Source organism: Lycium barbarum, chromosome 9, assembly GCF_019175385.1.
Source record: "Lycium barbarum isolate Lr01 chromosome 9, ASM1917538v2, whole genome shotgun sequence".
In the NCBI taxonomy this organism is placed as follows: domain Eukaryota; kingdom Viridiplantae; phylum Streptophyta; class Magnoliopsida; order Solanales; family Solanaceae; genus Lycium; species Lycium barbarum.
In genome coordinates, this window is record NC_083345.1 from 122,064,523 (window position 1) to 122,077,062 (window position 12,540).

At 31.5% G+C, this 12,540-nt stretch overlaps 1 long non-coding RNA gene across 1 annotated transcript; it reads right to left on the reverse strand.

The window, feature by feature from the left end:
* Window positions 1-3,310: 3,310 nt before the first annotated feature.
* On the reverse strand, window positions 3,311-4,520 carry LOC132608712 (uncharacterized). Its single transcript, XR_009570486.1, has 2 exons — window positions 4,117-4,520; window positions 3,311-3,462 (listed from the first exon to the last, which is right to left on the reverse strand). It is a non-coding gene; the product is annotated as an uncharacterized LOC132608712 (long non-coding RNA).
* Between the last annotated feature and the right edge of the window lie 8,020 nt (window positions 4,521-12,540).

The following is a 12,540-nucleotide window of genomic DNA, read 5'->3' on the forward strand; positions in this document are numbered from 1 at the left end:
CAGTCATATGTGATAAAATGCGGGGTCTAAACATATATAGTTGTACTGTATGCCCAGTTCTGGTCATAACCAGTAGGTTTATGGTCCTTTGTTGTCCGGATATTATAACGAAGGTTCCTACACTGATGTCTAGCTGCTGTGATCCTGTTGTTCCTATTAACATGGTTTCCAAACTTGTCCAGTCTGGTTTTGAAATTAATGATGATCTTGTTTAATCTCTTTTCTTGCTGTTTGCTTGGAAATCTTCAATACACTAATTATAAGCAATTACTGATTAATTAAGAGTGGTTAACAGATTGCTTCTATGTTCCATATGAATGTGCATATATGGAATATACTAAATATACCTAGTATGTATATGAGTTATTAATCTGTCCCCTGTTTGCTGGATTTTGTAATTAAAAGAAGGAAGTTTCGATTTGCTGAGTTTGTTGTTTTCCTCACTGTGATTTAGCATTCACCTGTCTTGAATGAAATGTATTTGCTGTGGTTTTCATGCATAATGTTGCCTTCTTGTGTTTGCATAAAATTAGTTAAGTGCTCTCTCTCTTCCTGGGTATGTTATAAAGGCCTAAAATGAACTGAAAACTAGGAGACAAATTGGTGAAATAGAATGTCTGAATCAGTAGGGAATAATGGATGACTGGTTAAAATACAAGTAGTTGAGTCAGGATCATAAGCTGTTTCTTGTATTCTGGTAGTTTGAATGTGATCATTAAGTAAGCTGAGTAGGTTCTGTTGCATTCATCTTGAAGATGAGTAAATGTTTGCCATTGTTTGGGTTGTGTGAAGTTCCCATCTTGAACATGTATGATAAATGTGCACGACAAAACTGTCCCTTGATATGATCTCCTTGTATCTTTATTTTTTTTTATTGTTATCTTATTGTTTGAAATACACAGGTTGAGAATAAAAAATGCTGAAATCTTTCCTTCACACTCGCAAATATGTTAATAGGGGATTTCATGAATACCATACTGATTCTTGTCCATGCTAAGACTAAAACTATTATGTTCCATGTCTTTTGTTGATTGATTAAAATAAGGGAACTTGTCTAGCCTTTATCTAGGGTAATGTTGGCTTGATTTAGTTCGTTTGTCTCTGACCATCTATCCAAGGACATAAACAAAGGTGGTTTTGAATTGTTGAGGTTTGGACTGTGTGTGTTGGAGTTCATAAATCTAAAAAATGAGTTTTAATATTCTAAAGGGTGTTGTAGCGTGATATGGTGCCTAAACTACTGTGATTCTGTATCTTTACCATTTTTAAGCTAAGGATAGTGTACAAGTTCCTTTCTATATTCCAGTCGTTTCCCTTATGTTATGGTCAAACTTTTGTTCAAAAGATTCCAACTAAACAATGAGTTAGAACTAGGGCAGTTTGGTTCACTCCTTGCTTGGATAGTGGAAAAAATGAGTATGCTAGTTTAATTAGGGCAGTTTGGTTCCCCTGTTTAGTCATAAATCTGTGCTGGTCATTCTTCTTTCACCTCTTACTCATCCTGGCCAAGTCGAATTTGGGTTTGCCACACTTTTGTTTCATAATTGATCGGTCCAGCAAGTATAGAAATACATTTGAACATGTTTGAGTTACCCTCTTAGTATTCTTATTTATTTAGTTGTTAAGGCCTTTTCTTTCTCCCTGTCTCTATTTAATTTTTAGATATACATGGCATATACATACCTGCTGATCTACTTTGAGTTTCATTTTGTATGTTTGACCTTATTCCTCGATTAGATACTAACTCCTTTCCTTTCATTTTTCGCATGACCCCTGCACACGAGTCCGAGAGACTCGTTCTTCTTCCATATTCGGTGTTGGGCTAAAAGCCCAACGAAATCTTCTTCGTGTCCAACAACTGCAACAGTCAGTATGAAGAATTTGCTGGGCCTAAGCCCGACAGCAAATGGGTCCAGCAGTTCCCAAAATGGGCTGGCCCATTCGATATTTATTTACCCCTTTTTATTTTATTTTTTGCATTTAACTTGTATTATGCAACTAACCCTTTATCTTGCTTTATTTTCCTAAATTAGATGAACCTTAGCAAACTAGTGGGGTTTAGTTTTAGTAATGGGTAGTTAGCTTAAGAGGAGCTAACAATTAATTTCATAAGTTTCACTCCTTTCTTTTTCATGTTAAAGCCATTTACAATGTCTAATATTTATTTTATTTAAAAAATTGATTTGCAAAATAAAATGATTATATATATTTTAAGTGAAGGGAATCATATTTTATTCTTATTATCTAAACATTTCAAAACGTCATTAATATGCAAATATAAACTCAAGTATTATTTTATAAATAACTCTTCAAATTTGAATCGATCATGTCTATTTTTAGCCGAGCATAATTAAATAAATCAGTAAAAAAAAGAGAAAGAAAATTCATCATCTTTGCATTCTATCTTTAAAACAAGTCTGGGTTTCTTACACTATTATACGGATATAATGTCATATTGGCTAGGTTTTCTCTTAAAAGCTTCTACTCATATACAAATCATTATATTTGCAAGTCTCATTTTTACAATAAAATTATTATTTTAAACTCAACAACATTTATAAGTTTTACTTTTAAGTGGACTACTATGTATTTCTTCAAGATAGTTTAAATGGCATCGTTATGTTTTCCTTTAGAATCCCAATGACATTTACAACTTATTTTCTTAAGATTTAAGCATTATATTTAATCTTAATTAATTAACCTAAGTTTGGTCGGATAACCGTAAGTTAACGGATTCTAAAGGATGCCTAACCCCTTCCCTTTAGGATAATATAGAGCCCTTACCTAGAATCATACTGGTTAAGCAGACCGTTAACAGAGGTTTAGTTTTAACTTTACCTTAGTTAACCTCTAGGTGTCCTAATTCACCGTTAAATTAATTAGGTGGCGACTCCTTAAAACAAAATAAATAGGAATCACCAATACGTCATACTCCTAAATCAACCCGGTTAAAATGGGGGTATGACAATCACTCCGCCCAATCTTTAGTTGTAATTTCTAATTAATACATAGCGAACATATAATTTTGTGTAAGGGCGCTAAGGGGCTTTTGTTTTTGAAATAGACGATTGTATTATGCTGATGGTTCAAATTAAATTTTTACTGCAACATTCTATATTTTCTCCCGCGTTGCTAGTACGTTGATGGGTCATGCGCCTGGCACACATGTTTTGACCTTGTGTGTATTAACAATGCGACTTTATACTTACTTTCTAAAAGAAATATATTACTTGTATATTAAGTAAATTTTATTATAAAGTAGTAAAGATGACAACAATCCTTATACAAATTAAGATGTCTCCGCCACATAGAAAAGGTAATGATGGGGATGCATATTGAATTTGGAAGAACAAGTTGCCATATAATAATTACTTCCATATTACAAACTGAAGTATAGGAGAAGAAACACCAAGCAGCAAGCCAATTAAGCTGACTATATTCTTTAGGGTGGTGTGGTGATACCTGCAAATTCAATAATTGACAACAACATTAAAGAAGGATAATAATTTCAGGAACCACAAATATATTCAATTGGATTAAACAACAGAGAAAAATTAATTAACATTTTCAACAAGCAAGCAAAGTAGAGCAAATGACTACTTCAGTACTTTTTTGAAAGTCAAATTAAGTGAAGGTGAAGGAGATCTAATGTTTATTTGTCGAACTGTAACATTGAATCAATCCTCAATACGTTAGAAGATCTCCAAAGGATCTTTCGTTTCAAACATTGAACCTTGAATTATTCAAAAAGATCTTTCGTTCCGAAGCTGAATTAAAAAATCATGTTTTTTTTCGAGAAATGAATTAACTTTTTCCTTATTTTGGTTGGATAACCTAACTGTGAATTCCACATAATAGAAAATATAGCCTATATGGCAGCCAAGTTAGAGACTTTCTCAGGATACTAATTCACTGGCTTGAGAAATTTTTAGAATAGGTTAATAGTACACTCACTAGAACATAGACTCAATCTCTCCACATATAGTAAGACCATTCACAAAACATTTGTATAAAATGCACATAACACATTTATACTAATTAAGTTAGTCAACATATATTTAAAATCTTGAATTCATCTTTGAGAAAAATACGAGAAACGGATATAGTTTCACTTACTTCCGCACTTGTAGTTACGAGGGACTCTGCGCCCACAACCTTCAACAAAGCGTATGAAACGCTTGATGTCAACAAGAGCAGCCAATTTGGGCGTTATGACTCTACACACACACTCAATATGAGTCACTCTTAACTCTTTCACAACACTTAGGAGAAGGAATGTTTCCATACAGAACAGGCTTACAAGCATTTATCCCAATTCTCTTCTCCTCTTTACAAGCTGCTGCACTCAACTTTGCACTTACCATTTTCACTTCAAAGCTATTGATCACCAAAGTTGCGACCACTAGCATAGCCACTACCAAAGCCCATGATTTTCCCATTTTACTCTAGTTTCCACACTCTATTCCACAACCATAAAGTTCCAACACCTACCCTTTTTATAGCTGAAGAATGAACCAAAGTAGCCGTCTATCCTATTGCTTAATTTAATAATGTTCAGGTGGAAATATAATAGGACTATATGTATAATTTATCTATAATATGTGTATAAATTTGTATAATCTATGTATATCAGCTAGAAAAATAAACGGTAAATTCAGTCGACTATTTGTGTAAAGATCCCTTTAATAGTTGGATTTACACTATAAATACAAGGTCAAAATTACTTTGTATGAATATATAATAGATGTTGAATCCTTTTTAGTTTTTTTTTAATGGTTTTGTGTGTTTTTACTTTTTTCTATTTTAAATCTACTAAGTGAAAATTTTGATTCTGCCGCTCATGAAACTAGTACCTGGAAATAAAGGGGACATCCTACAATAAGCTAGTAATATGTTAAATAAAAAGGATAGTTAACTTTTAAGAACTTATAATATGTTGGCATATAAAAAAAATTATACTATTAGAATAATCTTACATATTATAGCAACTAACTTATTATATTTTCAAGATTGAAAGCTTCATTAATTATGATTATTTATTCGTAGATAATAATATTAAAATCTTTTCCCTTTTTATGCTATTTATATTGACTTCTAAAAAGCACAACTTGTCCCTTCAAATGTGTAATCATTTATAGATATAACCATACTGTGGGTCGATGAGCACTATATCCGTGTGAAAAACACTTTGTAGGACCCAAACTGTTTTTTCTTTTTTTTTTTTAAAAAAAGCTTTCTAATAAACCACATTATCATTTTATGTGATACTTTTTTCTTAGCGAGAGTCAATTTAACTAATTTTCGTAACTAAATTGATTAGATTAACTCAATATTTTAAGATTAAAATTTTTACGAAAATAAGTTGTAATTCTTCTCATGTCAACATGATAAAAAAATTATACTTTAAAATGTTGATCAAAATTCAATTGATTTAAATCTCAAAAATTAAAAAGTATCACCTAAATAAAGATGGAGGAAATACAAGAAAAACAACAATCATCGACTGAGATATGAGGAAAAAAATCTTTTAATTTTCGAGTACAATTCGAACATTAATTCTCAATCATTATTTTAAAAAAATTAGATAATGCTTAGTAGATACTATAAATCACAACCTTTTCTTGTTAAGGATAAAAAAATTGATCATGCAAACTGGAATATTGTCATATAAAGTGAAACTTCATTTCTTTTATTTTACATCCTTTGTTCACTTTTACTTGTATATTATATTTAAAATACATTTTCACTTTTAACATATAAATAGAAAAACATATTTTTTTCATGCTTTGTTAATTACTTATTTCCTAATTCATTTCCCAAAACTTAAGACTATAAATCATTTAATATGCTTATTGTGCAAAGTCAAAACTGAATAAATAAAAGTGGAGAGAGTAGTACAATTCTCGTTGACCCTGAGGTTCCGGTCTTTTGAGTTGTTCTATGTAAAGTAGATTTTAGAAAAGTGATAATGATTGGTCCTAATTAAATTTGAAAAGCTTGTAGGAGACTTTGAAAAAATGACCACAAGTGATAAGAAGGTCAATATTAAAATTTGACCGTAGACATGCGAGACTCAAACGTCATGCTAAAGAGAGTGGAGGTTCAAGTCCTTTTCAAGGTATATCAATTTTAAGTTTGTGATCATTACACAAAGTTTTTTTATTTCATATATTTTCATTTTCATTTTAATTTTAGGTAGTCTTTATATTTAATTATTATGTATGTTTGTAACAACAACTAAAAACTCCTATGCTCTACTTTATTTCCATGTATGTGTATTAAGATGACAAAAATAGTGCAGCCACTACTAAGTTAGTTTTTAGCTCTATATGTAATAGTTTAGCAACTTTGGGTAACTTGAGTGTTTCTAATAGTGAAAGTGTTTCTATGATGTGTGTTCCACCTTAAACTATAAATAAAAGTTATCGTTTGAACAAAAAAAAAAGGACATGTCTTTTTCAACTTTTTAATGTTTTACTAATAAGTCTCATGGCTGCTAGTCATAAATCGAAAAATCAAACCAAACCGAATCAAACCGACAATAACCAAACCGGTGGTTATTATTTTATTTGGTTTGGTTATGGTTTTAGACATTTTTACTCAAACAAGCATGAAACGTATGCTTGCATATTCGTCCATAGGCCAAATCGGATATGAAAAACCGACTAAATTGGTTTGGTTATGGTTTTAATCAATAACCGACTCAAACCGAACCATGAACACCCCTACCAACATATATCAAGTCAAGTGCCAACAGTGGATACGCCAACATATATCAATAACTCAGGTACCAACAGTGGGTACGCCAACATATATCAAGCACAAATACCAACAACGGGTAAGTTAATTCTATCCAAATCAAGACGGCAAAACAGAACTCGATATCTACCAACTACACATGGCATCAATCCAACACAATCAAACAATCAAGCACACATAACGGGATGGCTAGTCCTAATACACATCAAAGCCCAACCCAAGGCAATATCCATCGCAACTTCATACCCGAAGGTTCACATGCTATCTCCAAAATTATAATCTAAATATGTGACTCACTATACGAAGTCTCACCAAAGGTAAACCATAACCTACCCGGACTATCGAACCGCAACACCAACAAGTCACTCTTTTGCATTGCCCTTCCTCTGAAGCTCAAAACCAAGTAGTCTAAGCATAATTGAATTCTATATTAGAAATCATGAAGAATGATAGTAACATTGCTATGATATCAATTAGGTCCATTTTAACCTTAGAAATTGGGGAAACCGGGCCTACAAGGGCAAAATGGAAAATTTGGGGGCAAAATACCAAATTAAGTACTAGGTGATCATAACTCAACCATTAATTATTGATTTAACACAAGGATTGGCCTAAATCTGACTCCAAGCAAAAATCCCCAAATTGGGTATAAACCCTAAGTCTCCAAATCCGAAATTCAACGTTAAAAGTGGAAGATACTTGATTAATAAGCTTAGATTAGTCAATATCTAACATGAACATCACCAATTTATCATTAATAATGTCACGCCCCGAACCATGGTCTGGGCGTAACACGGCACTCGGGCCTTGCTTGCATGTGTCCAAGCGAACTTCATGGCTTGCTTGTCAACATGGGCATCGAAACAATATAATCTATATGATGCAATTTAAATAAATCATGAAAATGTAAATTTGCGGAATAAAGTCTTGAATTTATCTCATAGCATAAAATATCATGAAAACATAATAGTTTGCAAATAGGAAAAACACCACTGACTTTGTGAACTAACATCTGTCTCTGAAACCTCTAAAAACATGTCTGAATACTAACTATCAGGACCTGGCCCTGGACTACCATAAACTGAATACTAATACAGACTCCATGTTGAACCCCGAGAGAAGTGGGGCTCACCAATAAGCTGATATCTGAAGTGATCTTACTGCGCAGACGTATGTTCCTGAAAGCCTGTATCTGCACCGTGAAATGCAGGCCGCGGGCAAAAGGGACGTTAGTACATCGTGAATAGTACTAGTGTGTAAAACCTGCTGAGATAAAGAACATGGCACAACATAGGTATAGGACATGAACTGAAACTGAATGTAACTTGAATATGAGCATGAAACGTGAGTAAAGTCTGAAAATAGTAAATCAATGGAAATACATGTATGTAAAAACTGCTTGTAACGTGGGGAACGCTATAGTATAACCGGCAACATGGTTTGATACTTGCGTCCTACCAGCAGAACACTCATAACCTTGCCAGGGATATGGGATTTAAGTAATAATAAGCATGTAAGGATCCAAACTGCATAATGAAGGTGTTGCCTCCTTGCTGACAACCCTTATCCTACGGTGGCTACGTAGTTTCAGGATATCTGAGCCTTCTCGGTTAACTAAGCAATTCCCAAAAACATGAACATAATATAGTTGGCTAAGAAGCCCATGATTTTCGTGAAATAACTTGTAATCATGATTTCACGAAATAACTTGTAAACATGGTTTCATGAAATATCTTGTAATATGGTTTCATGAGATAACTTGTCATAGTCTTGCAAACATGTTCTTGATTCATGAGTAATAACAATAGTTCATAATTATATATATATATATATATAATTGACTTGAAAACATGCTTGTAACTTGCTACATAAAATCATAAAGTTTCATATAAACATAATGAGAACACATGAGGAAGAATTCATAATTCATGGATTAAGCTAGGGTTCCTAATAACCGTAATGGAAAATTAGGAATACAATAACGAATATAGATACAAAATTCATATACATAAATACATAAATACGGGCTACCAATATGTTGGGTTTAATGCCCTAGGGTTTGAACTTCATGGATATAAAAAAACGGAGCATGGGGAAGAACGTAGAGATTCCCACATGTGGATGGAAGTTCTACATACCTTAGTCGTTCCAAAACTTGAATTAAAGACTTGAGCTTTGAATAAGGTTTCCAAAATCTTGAATTCTTGAATCTTGAGATAGGTTTTCTTGAAAACCCTAGTTTTAGAATGATGATTTCTTGTTTAGATTACAAGGATAGGTATTAGAATTGAGTTGAAATAATTAGAGTAAGCTTACCTTGATGTTCTTGATGATGGAAGAGGGTAGGAGGTCGTTCTAGGGCTTGAAGGAATGAAAAATAATGATTTGAACTGATATGGATGAATTTATACTGTTCTGGAAAAATTAGATTTTCGGCCCAGTTAAATACTGGCCGTATTTTGAAATACGGTCCGTTTTTTGACATATGGACTACACTGTGTCTCTTCAGTAAAATGGCCATAACTCTTTTCACAGGTGTCCGTTTGACCCCCATAATATACCGTTGGAAAGGTATTTCAAAGCTCTACAACTTTCATGAAGGAAGTTTTCCCAAATTCCAAATATGTTTTTAAATACGGGCCGTATTGTGAAATACGGTCCGTATTTAACCATATGACATTCAACTGCCAAATTCCAGAATGCTCAGAAATCCTTGGTACCATTTTACGATTTGATTTACGGCCCGTAAACTAAAATACGATCACTGTTCATAGGCGTAAACTCCCATCCTACAACGAAACAGGGAAATTCCAATTCCCTCATTCTTCATCTGATTTTCTAAGTCTTGGATCATGGTCAAAACTTACGTTAAAGGTACGGGGTGTTACAAATAATCTAGGGAAGTGTTCTTCCAAAACCCTCTCTCGAATTCCATCTCTATGGGATTGTTAAGGGGAAAGGAAAAATCTAAGATGATTGTGATTAAGGAAGAGTAAAGGATTGGGCAAGTTTTCAAAATACAAACCTTAAAAACTGACTAATTAAAGTGAATAGACATGTTCAGCCCGTGCATCGCACGGACATTATTGTTTTATGTGATACTTTTTACTTAGCGAGAGGCAATTTGACTAATTTCAGTAACTAAATTGATTAGATTAACTCAATACTGTAAGACTAAAATTTAGATATTAATTTTTTTTTATGAAAATAAGTTGTAATTCTTCTCATGTCAACATGGTGAAAAATTACTCTTTAAAATGTTGATCAAAATTCACATGATTTAAATCTCAAAAATTAAAAAGTATCACATAAATAAAGACGGAAGGAATACAAGAAAAACAACAATCATCGTCAGAGATATGAGGAAAAATTCTTTTAATTTTCTAGTACAACTAGATGGCCTATGCCCGTGCTGCGCACGGGCCCAACACTTCGGATTATAGTGTATCTATGTATATGTAGTTGTGTTTAGATAATGATAATATATATATATATATATATATATATATATATATATATATATATATATATAACAATATTTAAGCATCAGTTGATACTTTCAATTTTAATTCGATTAATTTAACGGTGTAAAATACATATTATTTTTTTTATTAAATTTTGGATTAGATAATTCTAATTCAAATTATTAAATTAATTTTATATATTTAAAACGAAACAAAGAACAAATTGATTTTTTCCTTATTCTAAAGAGTCCATCATTATTGATTTAATTTTCTAAGCATTTTCTTTTTAACATTGTTTGTTTTATTAATATGGGATTCACATTTTTTTTAATATTGCTTGATTCTGTCAATATAGGGTTCACTTTTTTTTTCCCGTGAGTTTGGATGTGGTCAGTTCCATTTTTTTTTTCTTCCTTTTTTTTAAAGGGACAACGGACGATGAAGCATGGGTCTAAACCCATGCTTTATATAGTTTCTTCTTTTTTTATTTTTATTTTTTATATTGCTTGGTGTCGTTTAGTATGGGGCCCACCCTTTTGGACATTATTAGTTTGCATTATTTTTATGTATATAATATATATATATACACACACACACACACTATGTTCAAAACACGATTGATATAACATTGTAATTTGTGCTCCGTATCTAATTTTTTTTTATATTAGTGTTGCTAAGGATACAAAGTCTGCACTTTTTTTTTTTTTGACATTGTTTATTTTTTTAATATGGGATTCACTTTTTTTTTTTATATATATATTGCTTGATTTTGTCAATATGAGATACTATGTTCAAAACACGATTAATATAACATTGTAGTTTGTGCTCCGTATTTAAAACTTTATTATATTAGTGTTTGCTACAAATGCGCATGGTGTTTAATATGGGGCCCACAATTATTTTCACATTTATTAGAGTAAGGAAAAAATGAAAAAGTAATTAAATTCTATCTTATTTTAATATATAAGTATTTTAAGTATGTTACTATACAATAATTTCATTTGCTCCCACTAATGGATTGATACGCACGCCGTAATGAATCCATCATTATTGACTTAATGAGATACTTTGAAAATTACATGAATATTGTTTGATTTTTTAATATGGGGTGCACTTTTTTTTTTGGACATTATTAATTTGCATTATATATATATATATATATATATACTATGTTCAAAACACGATTAATATAACATTGTAGTTTGTACTCAGTATCTAAAACTTTATTATATTAGTGTTTACTACGAATACAAAGTCTTTTTTGACATTATTATTTTTTATTATGGGGTTCAATTCTTTTTTTGATATTGCTTGATTTTGTTAATATGGGGTCCACTTTTTTTACCGTGAGTTTGGAGATGGTGGGTTCCACTTTTTTTTTTTTTTTTTTTACATATTGCTTGATGTTGTTTAGTATGGGGTCAATATATGTGGGGCCCACAATTTTTTTTTTTACAATTTTGTTTTTTTAATGTGCCCAATTTTATTTTATTTTTTTATATATATACTATGAGGCCCAATTTTATTTTATTTTTTTATATATATACTATGTTCAAAACATGATTGATATAACATTGTAATTTGTGCTCCGTATCTAAAACTTTATTATATTAGTGTTTGCTAAAAATACAAAGTCTGCACTTTTTTTTTTGACATTGTTTATTTTTTTAATATGGGATTCATTTTTTTTATATATTGCTTGATTTTGTCAATATGGGATACTATGTTCAAAACATGATTAATATAACATTGTAGTTTGTGCTCCGTGTTTAAAATTTTATTATATTAGTGTTTGCTATGAATACGCATCGTGTTTAATATGGGGCCCACATTTTTTTTTAACATTGTTTATTTTTTAAATATGGGATCCACTTTTTTTTTTAATACTGAATGTTGTTTAATATGGGGCCCACAATTTTTTTAATACTGGATGTTGTTGAATATGGGGCTCACAATTTTTTTTATGTTGAGGGGGGGGGGGGGGGGGGGGGGTCCACACACGGACGATGAAAGAAGCACCAACCGGTGCTTCTAATATAGTAGAAATTTGTACATTAATTCTCAATCATTATTTTTAAAAAATTAGATAATGCTTAGCAGATACTATAAATCACAACCTTTTCTTGTTAAGGATAAAAAAATGATCATGCAAACAGGAATATCGTCATATAAAGCGAAACTTCATTTTTTTTTTCTTTTCCTCTGTTCACTTTTACTTGTATATCATATTTAAAATACATTTTCACTTATAACATATAAAGAGAAAACATATTTTTTTCATGCTTTATTAATTACCTATTTCCTAATTCATTTCCCA